Raw genomic sequence first — 21,516 nt, forward strand, 5'->3', positions numbered from 1 at the left:
CCATGCATAGGGTCGGGCCCTTAAAATCGGGCGACAACCAGAGGTCTAACCAAAACAACTATCGGACCATAGCGGTCCAACAAACAACCAGGAGCCTGGAGGAAGGCAACGGAATAATAAGGATAGTGCAAAGAGGGAATAGAGGGAAAGACAGAAAAGAGAAAGTCGGGAAAGGGGGAGCGAGAGGACCCGGAGAGGAGCAGTCGTCGGGGCACACATCAGTAAGCACAGTTCGGTCTCTATGGCCATCACCTCATGAGTCTACGAGTGGTAAAGGGGATCACAGCATCATCTACTAAACGCAGCGCCCTCAGCCTAGGAGGCATGCTTCTCGCATGTTCAGTTTTGCACAGATAGGTCACCAAGGGCTGCCACACTTTCTTAAAGCGTATAGTGCGAGACTGTAGTCTCGCGGAGAGCAGTTCCATAGTGATGACATGCCAGAGTCTTCCAAACCATGCAGCAAGGGGGGGGGGCCTCTGCCTTCTTCCAATACAGGGCAATAAGTTGTCTGGCAGCACCCAGCATTTGTAATGATATATTCCATTCACTTCGGGTCAGAGCGAGCAGATTGGCAGGTTTGATTCCCAGAAACACTGTACTAGCGGCATCAGGCAAAGGGAACCCCAGGACCCCTCTTATGTGGCTCAGGACCTCTTTCCAAAAGATAGAGATCAGGGGGCAGGTCCACCAGATATGTAGGAAATCCCCAGGCACATGATGGCACCTCCAGCAGCCGGGAGAGGAATAGGGAAACATTTTATGCAAGCGCTGAGGCGTGTAATACCACTGTGTCATTACTTTGTACGCGTTTTCTTGTTGTGGTATGCTGCGGTACACATTGGGGATATCTCTCCATAAGCGAGTCCACTGTGTCGGCGTGATGTCGGCTCCCAGCGTCGTGTGCCATCTTTGTTGGTACGGTTGCGAGGACGGAGTCTGAGGGTTTTGCAATATCTGATAAATCTGGGAAATTAGGCCCTTCGTGTCAGTGCAGGAGCGGGCCAGGCGCTCGAACGGAGTAAAGTCCCGGGTGGCCCCAGGGTATATTGCGTCCGTCAAGGCCCAATGGCACAGCTGGAGATATTGCAACTCAGCTTCAGGTGGAAGCCGAAACCCCTCCCTACAATGGGCAAAAGATTTAAAGGTACCCCCATCAAAGAGATCCGTAAGGACTCTGCAGTCACCCTGTGTCCATTTACCAAAGGCTCTGTTGCGATAAGCCGGTGGGAACCACGGGTTGCCCTCAATAGGGGTGTGTGGGGAGGGAAAAGTCGTGAGACCCCTCCGTACCTCTATTTTCCTTGTTTTTTAGGTTCTCAAGTCTCATGTCCTAGCAGGCTCTACAGACATTGGAAGGAGTCCCAATGTAAATACGGCCCGGCCAGTAATCTCCTGTGTCCCACCACCCCCTCGCTGTGGTTGCACCTGCCCCAGGGGAAATGGTGGCCCCAAGTGGAAATAATTATTTGGGGGTGGGGGTCCCATGCCTGCCTACTCTCCTAAGGAATACTAAAGTCATTGTTGCACCAGGCCCTGGCCATCTCAAGGTATTTTCTTTACTTTGCCACTGAGCGCTATGGTTTTCTTTCCCATTCATCCCTTGGGCCAGATTTAACAGGCTTGTTGCTCTGGCCCTCTTGAGCTGCATCTCATCATCTTTGGATCATTTTGTTCCTGGGGGCAAGACTTAGTCACATGGACATCAGAAACTAAACCTTAATTTCCTTGTTAATGACCAGACATTGAGGAGGGTGGAATTGTAGGTGATGTCATTTAAGAAGTAATCAGTAATGTCATAAATTATGTCATAGAATAAGTCATGAGTGATGTTATATGTGAGGTCATAAGCAGTACATGGAGAGTGCGTAATTTATAGTAAGCTCTGTAAACAATAACTGGTGATTTTCTGTGTTTTTTTAGTTAAAATCGTTAATGTTATGACTGACCTATTCACCTGACTATGAAGTCATTTTACCTTTTGGCATTTTCAGTGAATTTCTAATGCTTTTTTTAAAAACAAAAACAGATCTTTTTTTATCACATCTAATTGTAATGTTATTGTAACCTTTGTTTCTGTGAATATATATATATATATATATTTTTTTTTTTACTGCATACATTTTACTAAAAACTATAAATATATATATGTGTGTGTATGTGTGTATCAGCACATGAATTGTAACATCTGAGTATTTAAAGAACACTGAAATGGAGAGCTTTGTGGGACTCAACAAGAAGACTGCATTGATCAGTTTAGTTCTTGTTTTAAGGGTTGTGGTTAAAGGCTTTGTCCCTTTAAGTGGACACTCTATAACATCACATTTTTGACACAGTTGAAGGCTATGGCCACAATGCGTCTTTCATTTATCGCACTGTGCGCTTTTGAAAAATAAAAAACAAAATACTCTGCAATGAACCGCTGTGCTGCTTGTTTCCTTTCCTGTATTAGATGAGGCTCTCTGTCCAAGAGACTGTGGAGTTGTGGGATGGATTTTGAAGTACGGCCACCGGACCGCACACAGTGAACACCTGGAAGAGAAACAGAGCCCAGATCTGGGGGTTGCCGGTGTGAGAGCAGAGAGACAGTGCTCCACTTCTACCCAATCGAGCCAAGACACCTGAAGGAGTGAAGACCAGAATTATCTTTGTCAGGAAGGTGGGAACAGGGGAACAGGGCAAACTGCGGGAGGAACAACCGTTTCAGAGGAGACACGATGGGTGGGCAATCTCCCTCTTGCATCCCAAAACCCCACACCATGCAGCATTGTAGGTGTAATCAGTCGGCAGTAGGGTATCTTTCTGGTGGTATTGGCCAGCATCACTATTGAGATTGGTGGAGACTGATTACAATGATTAACAAGTCAAGAGAGGTCTAATTATCCAAGCATCTTGTTACAATAAGAATCAACAGAAAACGAATAAGGAAACAGCAGAATATAGAGTGTTAGCAAACAGCTTGAAATACTGCTCAGAATGGAGGATAGATGTGCCTTGTGGGAATTGAAGGCAAAGTAACGATTTGGAGAGCATAGTGGCAATGCAATGACATCTATAGCCACACAGAGAATTGAAGACACAACACCAGGCAAGGTAATAAAGGAACTAGAGCAATCACGTATTATAGAAATAAATAAATGGTGGGAAATGACAACTTTAAAAAGATAACTGGAGTGCGAGAGAATCCTGAGGGGATTAAGAATAGTTGTACTTCTCACTTTGAATGACATGGATCTGGATATATTGAAGCAATGGCAAACGGATACATTGGAGTGTTCTATGAAATTGATGAGCAGGTTAATAACACATGCAGAAAGGAAATTAACCAAATCATCGGAAGCTATCAAGAAATTGGAACAAGCTCTTGAATTAGTCTAAGTCACAGATGAGGTGGTGACTGCACTTGACAGTATGAAAAAAAGGTTGGAAAAGAATGAAAATGTGATGCAAGCAAACAAGTAACGAAAATTAACAGGGCCAGGATGACTATGCCTAACACAGAGTGTATACCTTTGCAAGGAGGTTAGACTCCCTATGTAGTAGACATGCGAAGGACAGGAAACTGGAAAAATAAATGGTTCTTTTTCAGAATCGAGAGCTTAGAAATCAATTCAGGGGACAAGGGTCCCTTAACAGCAATGCCCAAATTAGATTTCTCAGGGGAGATGAGGTTGTATCAAATAAACACAAAAGGAGGCGTGGCAGAGGGGCCCCAAACTTGATGAAGACAACACCAAAAGGAAACGGATAAGGAGATCAAAGGGAAGCAGGAAAAGGGAGAAGAGCAACAGGAAAGAAACAGTAGGAATAACAATAATTGAAAATGATTGAATATGATCAACCTCTCATCAAATCAATTGGAAAAAATGTGCATCAAACTGCTAACAAAGGATTAACGTTCTACCTTGATATGAATATGAACCTTGCGGATGCAAGAATTGATCTGTACAAGTTTTCAAGGTAATTAATAAAATATTTTGCACAAAAACAATCAAACAGAAGGAAGGAGAAGCTCAGGAGATGTCAGTAATCTCAACTGGTGATATAGGCCATCTTAGGCCCCTGTTGGATCTGGAAGCAGAAGGTATTGCTGAGCAAAGACATTTGGATGGGCTTTCATATCTGGAATATGGTGACTATATGGGGATCGCAACTGATGCGACAAAGGGGAGTAAATGCAAATTAAAATCTAGATTTTGTCCTCAGCTCCCAGCTGGGAATAAGGTGTATCTATTTCAAGAGATCGTGACTGAGGGATTGAACAGATTATATCATAAGAGACAACAAAGCAAAAGAGAAAGTACTAGGGGCAATATGACCAGAGAAGATTGGGAGGCCCTAAATGGTCTTCAACACAATCAAAAGATTTTAATTAAAGCCTAAGATAAAGGAAGAAACATTGTAGCCATGGGTCAAGAGAAATACATAAAGGAAGCTAAAAGGCAACTGAACAATAGAGAGCACTATGAAAAGCTTCTGAATGATCAGACCAATTTAAATGTATCTATCATCCCGAATTAAAGAACTGATATGAGAAGGGCCTTTTTGATGATAATAAATATGTCTATCTAAAAATAGAGCACCCGAGAGCACCCACTTTCTATTTCCTTCCTAAGGTGCATAAGGACATCAAAAATCCAGCTGGCAGGTCAATCATGAGCTCTATTGGCTCACTCCTAGAAAGCACCTCAAGATGTATTGATATGTTTCTCTTTCAATTTGTGGTTAACCTTCCATCATATTTGAGAGATTTGATGGATTTCCTAAATTGAATCAATTGCATTCCATGGAAATCAAATTATTTAAAGGCCATAGCAGATGTTGCATCACAATGCACATTAATTCATCACTTAGAAGGCCTAAAGGCTCGCAAATATTTCTTGAGATCGAGCTTATTCAGCTTGATGGAGCACTCAGATATGCTAATGGAGAAGAAGAACTATTATCTCACCCTCAATCTTTTCCTCTTTGATTACAACTACTTCCTTTAGAAAGAAGGCACAGCGATGGGAACATCTTTCGCATCCACCTGTGCTAACCTAACAATTGGTTGCTGGGAAGTAGAGACTGTATGGATAGAACAAAACATGGAAAAGATGAAACAGGTTCTACTGTGGGTCTGCTTCATCGAGGATCTCTTTTCAATATGGGAAGGCAATTAGGAGGACTTTGAGAACTTTTTAAAATCTGTGAAGAAAAATCCATTAAAACCGAAGTTTACATATGAGATAAGCAACAAAGAGATACATTTTTGGGACATTAGAATATATAATATTGATATCAGAATCTGCATAAAGTTCCACGGAAAACTCACAAGCTGCAGCAGTATATCACTTGCGAATTGTGGGCACCCCCGGGTGTTAAAATGGAGCACGCCCTATGGCCAATTCATCAGGGTGAGGTGCAATTGCTCTGAAAATATTTAATTTGTTCGCCAAGCTTCAGAAATGTTTAGTAGATTCACACACAGGGCACAGCCCAAAAGGGCACTAGATGATGCTTTAAAGAGAGCTAAAGAGAAGGAGAGGGAAATCCTTTTAGTTGCCAAGAAGAAAAATCCAAGAAGTTTCCCAAACCTTGAAAATACAAGATACATCATGTAATTTAATACCTCGAACCATGAAACAAAAGAGTTTCTCAGACAAAACATGAGTATTTCAGTGATGGATGGTACCCTCATCAAACTATTTCCTGCATCTCCAAATGTGACCTACAGGAAGGCAGCATCAATGGGGGACCGTTTATCGAGGAGCCACATGACAGCTTATAAACCTGAGAGAACAAACTGACTGTCAGGCAAAGGGAAAGGATTCGGGAAATTCCAGAAATGTAAAGCATGTGTATACAGTCCAAATTAAACTAGCTTTGAAACCCAATATGGAAAGGCATAGGAAATAAAGGAGCGAATCAACTGCGAAACAACACATGTATGTGCTTGAGTGTGGATGAGGGACGAAGTATGTAGGAAGCACAGTGAAGAAGCTTAAATTATGCATCCTGCAACACCTATATGTCATATAAAAATATAGACTACAGCTACAGAGTAGCCAAGCACATGTGGGGACATACAGTGGAAACATGAAGGACTTACATTTTTATTGTATACAACATGTTGCAATGAATCCGAGAGGGAGAAATAAAGAATTGGCCCTGAGAAGGAGTGAATAGAGGTGGATTGTAACCATGGGAACAGAGCATCCTTGGGGACTGAACGCAAATGTAAACTCCATGTCCATTTATAGCATTTCTTTGTCTCAAAGGAAAGAAGAAATGGACTCTCAAGGGATCATTTTATACTCCCATTGACAATATGAAAATAGTTAGCTGTACAATCCATTGAAGCAGAGATAGTAACTTTAAGGAAAAAAGAGGAGCGTTTGCATAATGAAAAAACAAGAAAAATATATTTGCTTCAAAATGTCCCTCCCTCATATCTGTTTGTAAACTACTTTTTAGAACTGTATTATCTTGGCAACTGGGTTTGGGAGAGGTAGCTCCCTGGACAATGAACCATACATCATGTGCAATATGGAAATCTTAGTGTAATGTACTGAAGTGCAATAGCTGTTTCAGGATGCACATTATGTAGCGCGATATATGTACTCTGAAACTGTATATTGAATATGACATACTTTATCAGCATACCATGCAGTAAGAGCTAAGCATGAGCGGATTTTGCGGATTGGCAATCCGCGAATTTTGCGGATTTGCGGATTCGCAATCCGCAAAATCCGCGAATTCCCGCGAATTTGCGGATTTTTTTTTTTTGTGTTCGCCCGTGTTTCTGCCAGTTCGCGAGGGTTTTTACAATTTCGCAATTTGCGAACTTACCTGTCGGGTCGCAAGTTTTGCGAACTTGTTGTTTCTACGTGTCCAGCCTGTTTGGGACACTCTTCTTCATCACTGCCACTCTCTGTCACCACTGCCACTCTCTGACTACTCATGCCACCCTCTGGCCCACCCATGCCACCCTCTGTTTCATCACTACACCCTCTGGTTGTCCAGTGTACATTATTTTCGGCAAAGCAAAGCACACCTTCCCTGCCTCAAGTGACCTGAATTAATTTGGGGCTGATTAATGTGTCACAGAATATTTTTTTTAGCTGGCACCTGCTTCCTTAGTGCGCCCTGATTAGTGATCTTTTGCACTTGCTAAGTGCTTTCATTGTTGCAAAATTAGTTACAACACCTGCCCTGCCCCAACTGACAATAATAAATTAGGGGCTGATTAATGGATTTTAACTTCCAGCCTGGCTCCTGCTTGTCTCCCTTAGCTGTAATTCAGGACCTTTGTGGCATATGTGTAACTATTCTGAGGTTCAGAGCAGGGTCACATAATAGTTTCAACTGGCAACTGAACTCTGGAGGGGCCCCTCAGGAAGCACTACAGGAAATGGCTACTAATGATGTGCCTGAACTTTTGAACCTGGTAAGTAGTTACTTTCAGTTTTGCCAAGATCGTATTTCTGCAATTTTGCACTTATTCGCGGGGCGCGAACTCACGCGAACAGTGCGAGCAGTGCGAGCAAAATCCGCTGCTCGCGGATTTGCGGATTTTGCGGGAAATTCGCAAATCTCGCGGATTGCGGATTTCCCGAAAATCCGCAAAATCCGCGAGCGGAACGGATTTTCCGCCCACGCCTAGTAAGAGCCCATACTCTATATTAGACACAGGCATGCTGCACATATAGGACAATTTACACTTCATGGGATGCTTAAACATCCAGCACGTGCAATTTATAATGGATATTTTGTACTTTCCAATATATCTAAGTATGAGTGCTCTTTTATATTCCCTAACATTGCAATTCATGAGCCACTACAAACCTTATGAGGAACTGGGATCTGAGCATTGTTAATCAACGATGGTTGTGAAATGTCTTATACATATTATGTATAGCAAGATGTACACTGTAATAGAAAGTTTTTCTTATTAGGGTATTAAATTTCATGAGGCACAGGGCACTTTGCGAGATATCCCAACATGAACATTGGATTCTTCCATGTTAATTTACAGCACTTTATAAGTATTCATGATAAATGTATATAATACAAGGTACTTCACAAACGAAGTTGCTCTTTAGACGCACAATGCACTTTATAAAGTACCGGAGACAGCATTGGTACATTTATGTTTGCGGAGTACCATATGATAATTCACAATTGGGTGGTTTTGATGTAAGGAATTTTATTGCAAGTGTATCATGAGAGTAATATTGTTTCATCATATTTTGCAAATTATATTTTGCACATTAACCTTTTAAACAACCGATGATCTCAGGAAAAACGTATTCAACTTGCAGCTGCCTTAGAGAATATAGGAGACATGCAGATTTGAATCAGGAAGGCTGTTCATATTAGACTCTTCGAAATAGAAGCTATAATCCCACAGGTTTAGAAAGCATGGTGTTGAAATAAATACTAGCTTGGTACTTTACCTTGGCAATGTCCGTAATTGATCCACAAATGTTAATACTTGTCCCACAGTGCGTGAATTGTAACATATGAGTATTTAAAGAACACTGAAATGGAGAACGTTGTGGAACTCAACAAGAATGCATTGAGCAGTCTAGTTGTTGTGGTTTTAATGGTGGTGGTTAATGGACGTTGCCCCTTTAAATAGATACTTTATACACCAACTCTTTGACTCAGTTGAAGACTACGGTGAAACCATTTATCGCACTGCTGAACTTTTGAAAAATAAAAAACAAAAGATTCTGCAACTAACCGCTGTTAGTTAACTTCCTTTCCAGTTTCCGATGAGGTTGTCTGTCTGATAGCCTGTGGAGTTGTGGGTAAGCACTGGATGTATATGTATATGTATATATATATAGTCGAGGTTTTAGGAAATGCTCAAGCTGAAAGGCATGCTCGCAGGGACTCAACAAAACCGAGTTCCTAACGGCATTCTCCACAGTGCCCCACAAGATCAACAAACAGTTGACATGCAAAACGGAGTATGTGGTCTATGTGCTGGAGTGCCCATGTGGCCTGCAGTACATTGGTAGCACCAAATTGCAGGTTCACAAAAGGGTACTCCAGCACATCGGGGCCATCAATACCAACGACGCCACATACCCAGTTGCAAGGCACTTCAGGGAGCACCACAACAACAACAGTGGACTCCTTAGGTACTATGCCATAGACTCAGTAGGTCCTTTAAGGAGGGGTGGCAACAGAGAAGGCATTTTAAGGACATTAGAGACCAGCTACATCTTGGAAATGGACAGCAAGACCCCCAATGGCCTCAATTCAACTGAGGATTTCTATACGTGTCTATAAATGTCCCCCAATGGTACCCATTTTCATGCCTGCCCCTCACTCTCTCCTTCGTTGGTCAAATAGATGATTTGCTTACTAGTTAGGTTACATTACTGGTTACTATTACAACTGCAAATGAACTAAACAACTTATTTGAATAGTCAGATACCATTGTAATATATACACCTGTTATATTCCTGTCAGAAGTTGCATTAGGCAGTGTACAAATTCCAATTTTAATAATCGTATTTTTGACCTTTATCACATTTGGTTTAGTTTGAACTCACAATTTTATTTGGGATTTTCAACTATGTACTCTATTACTATGGCTATAGGAGGAGAGCTGGAAATTGCGTTGTATTGATGGTTTCCAAATTTGGACACATGCAATTTTCAATTGAAATGTATAAATTCTAATCAGACTGAGATGTGTGAGAAAAGAAAAAATGTGATATTATTTGGTCCGACTAGACAACTGCTATCAAATTGTATATATTATATGTACATACAGGCGTTCAGTTTTTGATTATTTTTTGTAAAAAGATGTAAAATATATGAAATAACTATCATGTGTTTTTATAACGACATAGGATTACTTATGTCAATCTTTACTTCTTCGGATCAATTTGTATTTAAACAGTTATTAGCAAAACATGTAAAAACACAAATTGTTTCTTCTCAATGCATCGTACGCAAGATGTTTTCTATGTCCATTATAGACATTTCCCTCCATTGAAACTAGCCAATCAAAGTGTACTATTTCGAATGCACTAGCACTTTAAATTTTGCTCAACTCTCTCAGTGCATCATGTGACCAAGGCCTCTGGGAAGGCCGAAACGTTATGCTGGCGTGATGTGCTGAAGATTAAAAAACTCACCTGCACTCTGGGTCTTCCGTTTTCTTCCTTTTCATGGGCTCTGGATGGTGGGCGTGTCGCCGTGAGGAAAAAGAGCTTGAAAATATATATATATATATAAAAAAAAAATATATATATACATATATATATATATATATATATATATATATATATATATATATATATTACCTACTGGCGGTCGCCAGTAGGTATATATAGTTAGGATTTTTTCTCTATGGGATTTTTGAAAATTCCATGTCTAATAACTTTGGCGTTTGTGGACGGAATTGGCTGAAATTTTCAGGAAAATGGAACATTTTGTTTCTGAGCAGCCCCTGACAATTTGGAGGGGTTTCATCAAGGGGGGGGGCGATAAAAAATGGGGGTCCCAAAACGCGTTTTTCCCATGTTAATTTCCATAGGGCGGTTGGCCTCACTTTTAGCTCGAACGGCTGAATGGATTTGCACGAAACTTGGCCAAATTGTAGGGACTGTTAGCCCGAACTGCCTTTGCTAGGTCTCAATATATGTGCTCCAGTGGATTTTGAGTAATTTAGGTTCAAAAAAAGATATATATCTGGGCGGAGCCTAACCACACATCTGATCTGATTGGCTGTCAGCACTTCATCCAAGAAGTGTTGGCAGCCATCTTGGGACCAATATACATGATAGCACCTCATTAAAAAGCATTGTAGTTAATAGAGGGTTTTAGGACTTTAGTTACATTATAAATCATTTGTTGATGGTACCATACTCGTTTTAAGAATTGTGGTGGGTTCTAAGGTGATTTTACCATGTGAAAAAACCTTCTGCTGTGATATCATGAATATTGTTTGAAAGAAAACTAATATCTCATGATTTTCCCACAGTGGTTTGGAAGGGGATCTATAAGCTAAACTGAAAGCATATTTTCTGTAAATTCACATTATCTTTCTCAGTCATGTGAAAATGAAGTCTGACATTCTCAGTAAAACATGTACATCCAACAAGGACAGAGACTGTCAGTTGATTCCTTTGTGTTCTACTGCAGCCTCCTAGAGTGTTCTAAAGAACAACTAGAGCGCTAACAGTCCTACTTATTACAAAGGTATGGCACACCTGAAGCCATCTTGATTGGAATAAAGTGGTAACTCTTAAAACATTTAATTTAAAAAGAAACAACATGAGGGGGTATATTTTGCCATAGAAAGTATGATTAGTGCTGCAGAATGAAAAATTAGGGCACATTTTGAGTGACTTCTCAAATCCTTTTCTATTTCATTAAAACATTCTGACATGCAGTCTCCCAAAATGGCCACCAGAGGCAAAAGAGCCCAAATGTAGCCCAAATATCACCCAGATGTAGCCCAAGTATAGCCCAATGACAGAATGTCCCAGAGTGTTCTAAAGAACAACTAGAGCGCTAACAGTCCTACTTATTACAAAGGTATGGCACACCTGAAGCCATCTTGATTGGAATAAAGTGGTAACTCTTAAAACATTTAATTTAAAAAGAAACAACATGAGGGGGTATATTTTGCCATAGAAAGTATGATTAGTGCTGCAGAATGAAAAATTAGGGCACATTTTGAGTGACTTCTCAAATCCTTTTCTATTTCATTAAAACATTCTGACATGCAGTCTCCCAAAATGGCCACCAGAGACAAAAGAGCCCAAATGTAGCCCAAATATCACCCAGATGTAGCCCAAGTATAGCCCAATGAGAGAATGTCCCAGAGTGTTCTAAAGAACAACTAGAGCGCTAACAGTCCTACTTATTACAAAGGTATAGCACACCTGGAGCCATCGTGATGGGAATAAAGTGGTAACTCTTAAAACATTTAATTTTAAAAGGAACAAAATGAGAGGGTATATTATGCAATAGAAGGTATTATTAGTGCTGCAGAAAGAAAAATTAGGGCACATTTTGAGTGACTTTTCAAATCCTCTTCTATTTCATTAAAAAATTCTGACATGCAGTCTCCCAAAATGGCCACCAGAGACAAAAGAGCCCAAATGTAGCCCAAATATCACCCAGATGTAGCCCAAGTATAGCCCAATGACAGAATGTCCCAGAGTGTTCTAAAGAACAACTAGAGCGCTAACAGTCCTACTTATTACAAAGGTATGGCACACCTGAAGCCATCTTGATTGGAATAAAGTGGTAACTCTTAAAACATTTAATTTAAAAAGGAACAAAATGAGGGGGTATATTTTGCCATATGAATTATGATTAGTGCTGCAGAAAGAAAAATTGGGGCACATTTTGAGTGACTTCTCAAACCCTCTTCAATTTCATTAAAACATTCTGACATACAGTCTCCCAAGATGGCCACCAGAGACAAAAGAGCCTAAATGTAGCCCAAATATCACCCAGATGTACCCCAAGTATAGCCCAATGACAGAATGTCCCAGAGTGTTCTAAAGAACAACTAGAGCGCTAACAGTCTTACTTATGACAAAAGTATGGCACACCAGAAGCCATCTTGATTGGAATGAAGTGGTAAGTCTGAAAACACTCAATTTAAAAAGGAACAACATGAGGGGGTTAATTTTGCCATAGAAAGTATGATTAATGCTTCAGAAAGAAAAAATAGGGATCATTTTGAGTGACTTCTCAAATCCTCTTCTATTTCATTAAAACAATTCTGACATGCAGACTGAAACATGCACTTTGAATACCAGCAGCAGACGTCCCTGGTGAGCAGTAGCTTTACTACAGTGATCTAATGTGCAACTAGAGTGCTAACATTCAGAATTGATGGCAAATGTGTGACACATCTGAATGCCTTCTTGATGGAACCAAAGTAAACAAGCATTGAAAATGCAATAAATCTCGCCCTCGTTTAAGTTAAAGCCATTCTGTTTGTAATGAGGTGGCTTTTTAGCTTTGCTTTTATTAGTGTTTTTTCAACTTTCATGTAAATAACATGCATCTGTATGCATGTAAGTATATGTATGCATGCATTTATGTTTGTATTTATATAGATATACAGATGATATATGTTTATATATGTATGTATATATATATATTCACTGAAAAAACCATAGGCTATAGACCATATATAGTTAGGAATTAGCATTTACAAAACCATGAAAATTCACTGAAAAAACCATAGGTTATAGACCATATATAGTTAGGAATTAGCATTTACAAAACCTTGAAAATTCACTGAAAAAAACATAGGTTATAGACCATATATAGTTAGGAATTCGCATTTACAAAACCTTATTTTACTCACACAAAACCATTGAAATTCCATATATAGTTAGTTGCACTAACTATATATCGCGCACCCGCAATCCACTGCTGATGATGTCACATATTACATCATTCATGACATGGTCAGTGACATCACTGATGACATCACTGATGACATCTCAAATGACATCACTGATGACATCACTGATGACAACATCCAGTGACTGTATGTTTCTGTAAAGTTAAAATATGTCTTACATATTGAAGAATGAGTGGATGTATAAGTGTCTGGATGAAGGATTTAGTAGGTGCATGACTGACTGTATGAGTGAGTGATTAAATGTGTCTCACTGAGTGCATGGGTTAGTGACTAAACTGTCTTAATTTGTGCATCATTATGTCTGTTGTTCTGTAAACTGTTGCATGTGTTGATAAGTAGCTATATGAGTAACTATATGGGTTATTGATTGGTTGCCCAAGTATTTGTATGGGAGACTGAGTGTGTGTGTGGGTGGCTGGGAGGTGTATGACTCTGTGCATAGATGTGTGAGCAGTTGATTCACTAGATGTATGGTTTCAAAAGTGCATGTGGAAACAGCTGTATGGGCGGTTGACTGTGTGCATGAGTGTATTGGTGAGTGAATGGATATCTCAGTGCTACATGTCAAAGTAAGTACACATGTAAAACACAGTACATGTGAGAGTTGACATATATAAATAACTGTGCATAAGAGCCAGTGAATGTGTGAGTGGCTGTATGGATCATTGTGAACTTGTATCAGGGATTGTATAAGAGAGTAAATATGTGTTAGTATACGTTTGAATAAGTAAAGTTTGTATAACTGTATAGTTAAGGAAATGGAGGTGTGATTGATTCTTTGCATGACTGACTAGGTGTGTGAGTAACTCCATGGATGAGTGACAGTCTGTGAGTGTCTGTTTACACTGATTGTATCTAAGGTTATATTAGAGTCTGAAGAGGTTCATCGTATTATCACATGAATGATATCATCAGTGATGTGATCAGTAATGTCAAATGAGATGTCATCAGTGATGTCATCAGTGATGTCATTTGAGATGTCATCAGTGATGTCATTTGAGATGTCATCAGTGATGTCATCAGTGATGTCACTGACCATGTCATGAATGATGTAATATGTGACATCATTAGCAGTGGATTGCGGGTGCGTGATATATAGTTAGTGCAACTAACTATATATGGAATTTCAATGGTTTTGTGTGAGTAAAATAAGGTTTTGTAAATGCGAATTCCTAACTATATATGGTCTATAACCTATGTTTTTTTCAGTGAATTTTCAAGGTTTTGTAAATGCTAATTCCTAACTATATATGGTCTATAACCTATGGTTTTTTCAGTGAATTATATATATATATATATATATATATATATATATATATATATATATATATATATATATATATATATATATATATTCACTGAAAAAACCATAGGTTAGAGACCATATATAGTTAGCTGGACATTTTATTGACAAAAAACCAATGAAATTCCATATATAGTTAGTTGCACTAACTATATATCGCGCACCCGCAATCCACTGCTGATGATGTCACATATTACATCATTCATGACATGGTCAGTGACATCACTGATGACATCACTGATGACATCTCAAATGACATCACTGATGACATCACTGATGACATCTCAAATGACATCACTGATGACATCATCTAGTGTCTGTGTGTTTTTGTAAAGTTTAAATATGTTTTACATATTGAAGAATGAGTGGATGTATGGAAGACTGAGTGTGTGTGTGGCTGGCTGGGAGGTGTGTGACTCTGTGCATATCAATGTGTACTTGTATCAGTGATTGTATAAGAGAGTAAGTATGTGTTAGTATATGTGTGAAAAGTATGGTGTTCTGTGTTTAACTGTATAGATGAGGAAATCGAAGTGTGATTGATTCTTCACAGGACTGACTAGGTGTATGAGTGCATATGATAGTGTTGTAATAATGAGTGACTGTATGTATGAGTGATTGTATGGGTGAATGAGTGAATGTGTGTGTAGACGTAGGAATCAGTGAGTGCGTATGTAGTAACTGGTATTGGTGTGTCATGATGTCATCAGTGATGTCATTTGAGATGTCATCAGTGATGTCATTTGAGATGTCATCAGTGATGTCATCAGTGATGTCACTGAAGTATGGTGTTCTGTGTTTAACTGTATAGATGAGGAAATGGAAGTGTGATTGATTCTTTACAGGACTGACTAGGTGTGTGAGTAACTCCATGGATGAGTGGCAGTGTGTGAGTGTCTGCATAGGTGTATGAGTACATATGATAGTGTAATAATGAGTGACTGTATGTATGAGTGATTGTATGGGTGAATGAGTGAATGTGTGTGTAGACGTAGGAATCAGTGAGTGCGTATGTAGTAACTGGTATTGGTGTGTCATGATGTCATCACTGATGTCATTTGAGATGTCATCAGTGATGTCATCAGTGATGTCATTTGAGATGTCATCAGTGATGTCATCAGTGATGTCACTGACCATGTCATGAATGATGTAATATGTGACATCATCAGCAGTGGATTGCGGGTGCGCGATATATAGTTAGTGCAACTAACTATATATGGAATTTCATTGGTTTTTTGTCAATAAAATGTCCAGCTAACTATATATGGTCTCTAACCTATGGTTTTTTCAGTGAATTTTCAAGGTTTTGTAAATGCAAATTCCTAACTATATATGGTCTATAACCTATGGTTTTTTTCAGTGAATTTCATTGGTTTTTTAAAAGCTAATATCTATAGCTGTAAAATATATTCTTTATTACGTGACGTATCACGTAGCCACGTGAGACGCCTCATGACGCGTCGCATAACCGTGACGTATCGGTTCTGCAGCGCAAACAAAACCCGTAACGTAAGCGTGCCGGAGCACGCTTACAGATATATATATTTTTTTTAACCTTAATTAGACAAAATCCACACGTGCACATATCTTGAGGCCTTGCAAAGGCACATCAAACAAACAGTCCCTACAATTTTGCCAAGTTTGCTGGAAATCTATTCCCTTAATTTTTTTTTTACTGTTTCTCTTGGTTTTCCCCTTGTTACGCTTACCGGGACGCTACCCGGTACGCGAACCGGACGCTCCAAAAACACAAGATGGCGGACTCCCGTTACGCTGCCGGTTAGCTACCCGGTTCGCGTACCGGGAAGCGCCTCTACCGCGAAAAATCGCGGGGGACTTTAATATCCCCCTCATAAATCCTAGGGGGTCAGGAGGGGTTTACCTTGCCCCCTTTCCTTCATTTCCGCCTTCTTTTTTCACCACATCTTGTCTCTCGAACCTACCGAGAGACAAGATGGCGGCCGCTCCGGACTGTTTACAATGTTGACAGCTACGCTGCCGGTTAGCTGCCCGGTTAGCTGCCCGGTGAGCTGCCCGGTTCGCGTACCGGGACGCGCCTCTACGGCGTAAAATCGCAAAATTTTTTGCCCCGCGGGGCACTTTAATATCCCCCTCATCAATCCTAGGGGGTCAGGAGTGGTCTACCTTGCCCCCTTTCCTTCATTTCCCCCTTCGTTTTTCACCACATCTTGTCTCTCGATCGTACCGAGAGACAAGATGGCGGCCGCTCCGGTTAGTTTAGAATGTTGACAGACACCGGAGAGCCAATCAGATTCGCTTCGCGAAGTTCCGTTACGCGTCAGGTACGCGAACCGGGGCGCTAACCGGAGCGCTGTCACAGATATATATATTTTTTTAAACGTTAATTTCTCAAAATCCACTGGAGCACATATATTGAGACATAGCAAAGGCACGTCGGGCAAACCATATCTACAATTTTGCCAAGTTTCATGTAAATCTATTCAGCCGTTCGAGCTAAAAGTGAGTCCAACCGCCCTATGGAAAAATGAATGGGAAAAACGCGTTTTGGGACCCCCCTTTGTTCTCGGCCCCCCCTTGACGAAACCCCACCAAATTTTCAGGGGCTGCTCAGAAAAAAAATGTGCCATTTTCCTGAAAATTTCAGCCAATTCCGTCCACAAACGCCAAAGTTATTAGACATAGAATTTTCAGAAATCCCATAGAGAAAAAATCCTAACTATATATACCCACTGGCTATCGCCAGTAGGTAATATACATATATAAACATATGTAATCTGCATATCTATATAAATATAAATGCATGCATACATATACATATATGCATACATATGCATGTTATTTACATGAAAGTTTTAAAAACACTAATAAAAGCAAAGCTAAAAAGCCACCTCATTACAAACAGAATGGCTTTAACTTAAACGAGGGCGAGATCTATTGCATTTTCAATGCTTGTTTACTTTGGTTCTATCAAGAAGGCATTCAGATGTGTCACACATTTGCCATAAATTCTGAATGTTAGCACTCTAGTTGCTCATTAGATCACTGTAGTAAAGCTAGTGCTCACCAGGGAAGTCTGCTGCTAATCATGGTTTGCAGCCATTTTCCCGCATTTTTTATCCCGCAGACTTTCAGTCCGCATACCATTATCCTGCAAGGTCATTGAGCTCGCATACCATTATCCCGCATTTTTTCAAAACGCATGTGCATTTATCGCGCATGCCTTTACAAAGAATTACGTTTTAAAGGCATGTATGGTAAATGCATTTGCGTTGTGAAAACCACGATGACGAGAGAGGTAAGTGGGTTTGTGTTAATTTTTTCGTGGGTTAGTGATTGTGTAGTGTAGTGTAGTGTTGTGTAGTGTAGTGTTGTGTTAGTGTAGTGTAGAGTTGTGGTGGTTGTTTAGTGTAGGGTCATGCTGGGGGTAGTGTTTTAGGGTTTAGGGTTGTGTTGTAGTGTTTGCGTAGTGTAGGGTCATGCTGGGGCTAGTGTTTTAGGGTTTAGGGTAGTGTTGTAGTGTTTGCGTAGTGTAGGGTCATGCTGGGGGTAGTGTTTTAGGGTTCAGGGTAGTGTTGTAGTGTTTGCGTAGTGTAGGGTCATGCTGGGGCTAGTGTTTTAGGGTTTAGGGTAGTGTTGTAGTGTTTGCGTAGTGTAGGGTCATGCTGGGCGTAGTGTTTTAGGGTTTAGGATAGTGTTGTAGTGTTTGCGTAGTGTAGGGTCATGCTGGGGGTAGTGTTTTAGGGTTTTGGGTAGTGTTGTAGTGTTTGCGTAGTGTAGGGTCATGCTGGGGTGTAGTGTTTTAGGGTTTAGGGTAGTGTTGTAGTGTTTGCGTAGTGTAGGGTCATGCTGGGTGTAGTGTTTTAGGGTTTTGGGTAGTGTTGTAGTGTTTGCGTAGTGTAGGGTCATGCTGGGGGGTAGTGTTTTAGGGTTTTGGGTAGTGTTGTAGTGTTTGCGTAGTGTAGGGTCATGCTGGGGGGTAGTGTTTTAGGGTTTTGGGTAGTGTTGTAGTGTTTGCGTAGTGTAGGGTCATGCTGGGGGGTAGTGTTTTAGGGTTTAGGGTAGTGTTGTAGTGTTTGCGTAGTGTAGGGTCATGCTGGGGGTAGTGTTTTAGGGTTTAGGGTAGTGTTGTAGTGTTTGCGTAGTGTAGGGTCATGCTGGGGGTAGTGTTTTAGGGTTTAGGGTAGTGTTGTAGTGTTTGCGTAGTGTAGGGTCATGCTGGGGTGTAGTGTTTTAGGGTTTTGGGTAGTGTTGTAGTGTTTGCGTAGTGTAGGGTCATGCTGGGGGTAGTGTTTTAGGATTTAGGGTAGTGTTGTAGTGTTTGCGTAGTGTAGGGTCATGCTGGGGGTAGTGTTTTAGGGTTTTGGGTAGTGTTGTAGTGTTTGCGTAGTGTAGGGTCATGCTGGGGGGTAGTGTTTTAGGGTTTTGGGTAGTGTTGTAGTGTTTGCGTAGTGTAGGGTCATGCTGAGGGTAGTGTTTTAGGGTTTAGGGTAGTGTTGTAGTGTTTGCGTAGTGTAGGGTCATGCTGGGGGTAGTGTTTTAGGGTTTAGGGTAGTGTTGTAGTGTTTGCGTAGTGTAGGGTCATGCTGGGGGTAGTGTTTTAGGGTTTAGGGTAGTGTTGTAGTGTTTGCGTAGTGTAGGGTCATGCTGGGGGTAGTGTTTTAGGGTTTAGGGTAGTGTTGTAGTGTTTGCGTAGTGTAGGATCATGCTGGGGGTAGTGTTTTAGGGTTTAGGGTAGTGTTGTAGTGTTTGCGTAGTGTAGGGTCAAGCTGGGGTGTAGTGTTTTAGGGTTTTGGGTAGTGTTGTAGTGTTTGCGTAGTGTAGGGTCATGCTGGGGGTAGTGTTTTAGGGTTTAGGGTAGTGTTGTAGTGTTTGCGTAGTGTAGGGTCATGCTGGGGTGTAGTGTTTTAGGGTTTTGGGTAGTGTTGTAGTGTTTGCGTAGTGTAGGGTCATGCTGGGGGTAGTGTTTTAGGGTTTAGGGTAGTGTTGTAGTGTTTGCGTAGTGTAGGGTCATGCTGGGGGTAGTGTTTTAGGGTTTAGGGTTGTGTTGTAGTGTTTGCGTAGTGTAGGGTCATGCTGGGGGTAGTGTTTTAGGGTTTAGGGTTGTGTTGTAGTGTTTGCGTAGTGTAGGGTCATGCTGGGGGTAGTGTTTTAGGGTTTAGGGTAGTGTTGTAGTGTTTGCGTAGTGTAGGGTCATGCTGGGGTGTAGTGTTTTAGGGTTTTGGGTAGTGTTGTAGTGTTTGCATAGTGTAGGGTCATGCTGGGGGTAGTGTTTTAGGGTTTAGGGTAGTGTTGTAGTGTTTGCGTAGTGTAGGGTCATGCTGAGGGTAGTGTTTTAGGGTTTAGGGTAGTGTTGTAGTGTTTGCGTAGTGTAGGGTCATGCTGGGGGTAGTGTTTTAGGGTTTAGGGTAGTGTTGTAGTGTTTGCGTAGTGTAGGGTCATGCTGGGGGTAGTGTTTTAGGGTTTAGGGTAGTGTTGTAGTGTTTGCGTAGTGTAGGGTCATGCTGGGGGTAGTGTTTTAGGGTTTAGGGTAGTGTTGTAGTGTTTGCGTAGTGTAGGATCATGCTGGGGGTAGTGTTTTAGGGTTTAGGGTAGTGTTGTAGTGTTTGCGTAGTGTAGGGTCAAGCTGGGGTGTAGTGTTTTAGGGTTTTGGGTAGTGTTGTAGTGTTTGCGTAGTGTAGGGTCATGCTGGGGGTAGTGTTTTAGGGTTTAGGGTAGTGTTGTAGTGTTTGCGTAGTGTAGGGTCATGCTGGGGTGTAGTGTTTTAGGGTTTTGGGTAGTGTTGTAGTGTTTGCGTAGTGTAGGGTCATGCTGGGGGTAGTGTTTTAGGGTTTAGGGTAGTGTTGTAGTGTTTGCGTAGTGTAGGGTCATGCTGGGGTGTAGTGTTGTAGGGTTTTGGGTAGTGTTGTAGTGTTTGCGTAGTGTAGGGTCATGCTGGGGGTAGTGTTTTAGGGTTTAGGGTTGTGTTGTAGTGTTTGCGTAGTGTAGGGTCATGCTGGGGGTAGTGTTTTAGGGTTTAGGGTTGTGTTGTAGTGTTTGCGTAGTGTAGGGTCATGCTGGGGGTAGTGTTTTAGGGTTTAGGGTAGTGTTGTAGTGTTTGCGTAGTGTAGGGTCATGCTGGGGTGTAGTGTTTTAGGGTTTTGGGTAGTGTTGTAGTGTTTGCGTAGTGTAGGGTCATGCTGGGGGTAGTGTTTTAGGGTTTAGGGTAGTGTTGTAGTGTTTGTGTAGTGTAGGGTCATGCTGGGGGTAGTGTTTTAGGGTTTAGGGTAGTGTTGTAGTGTTTGTGTAGTGTAGGGTCATGCTGGGGGTAGTGTTTTAGGGTTTAGGGTAGTGTTGTAGTGTTTGTGTAGTGTAGGGTCATGCTGGGGGTAGTGTTTTAGGGTTTAGGGTAGTGTTGTACTGTTTGTGTAGTGTAGGGTCATGCTGGGGGTAGTGTTTTAGGGTTTAGGGTAGTTTAGTTGTTTAGTGTATGCTAAAGGCATATTCGTTCTAAAAGTTTTCGTTATTTTAATTTGCGGCCTAATAGTACATGCGGGATTTTTTTTGCGGACTGATGGTATGCGGGATTTCGTCATATATTCTCTAATCATACTTTCTATGGCAAAATGAACCCCCTCATTTTGTTCCTTTTTAAATTAAATGTTTTAAGAGTTACCACTTTATTCCAATCAAGATGGCTTCAGGTGTGCCATACCTTTGTAATAAGTAGGACTGTTAGCACTCTAGTTGTTCTTTAGAACACTCTGGGACAATCTGTCATTGGGCTATAGTTGGGCTACATCTGGCTGATATTTGGGCTACATTTGGTTTTTTGTCTCTGGTGGCCATCTTTGGG

The sequence above is a fragment of the Lissotriton vulgaris genome, chromosome 1_1 (genome assembly GCF_964263255.1).
Source record: "Lissotriton vulgaris chromosome 1_1, aLisVul1.2, whole genome shotgun sequence".
NCBI classification, from domain to species: domain Eukaryota; kingdom Metazoa; phylum Chordata; class Amphibia; order Caudata; family Salamandridae; genus Lissotriton; species Lissotriton vulgaris.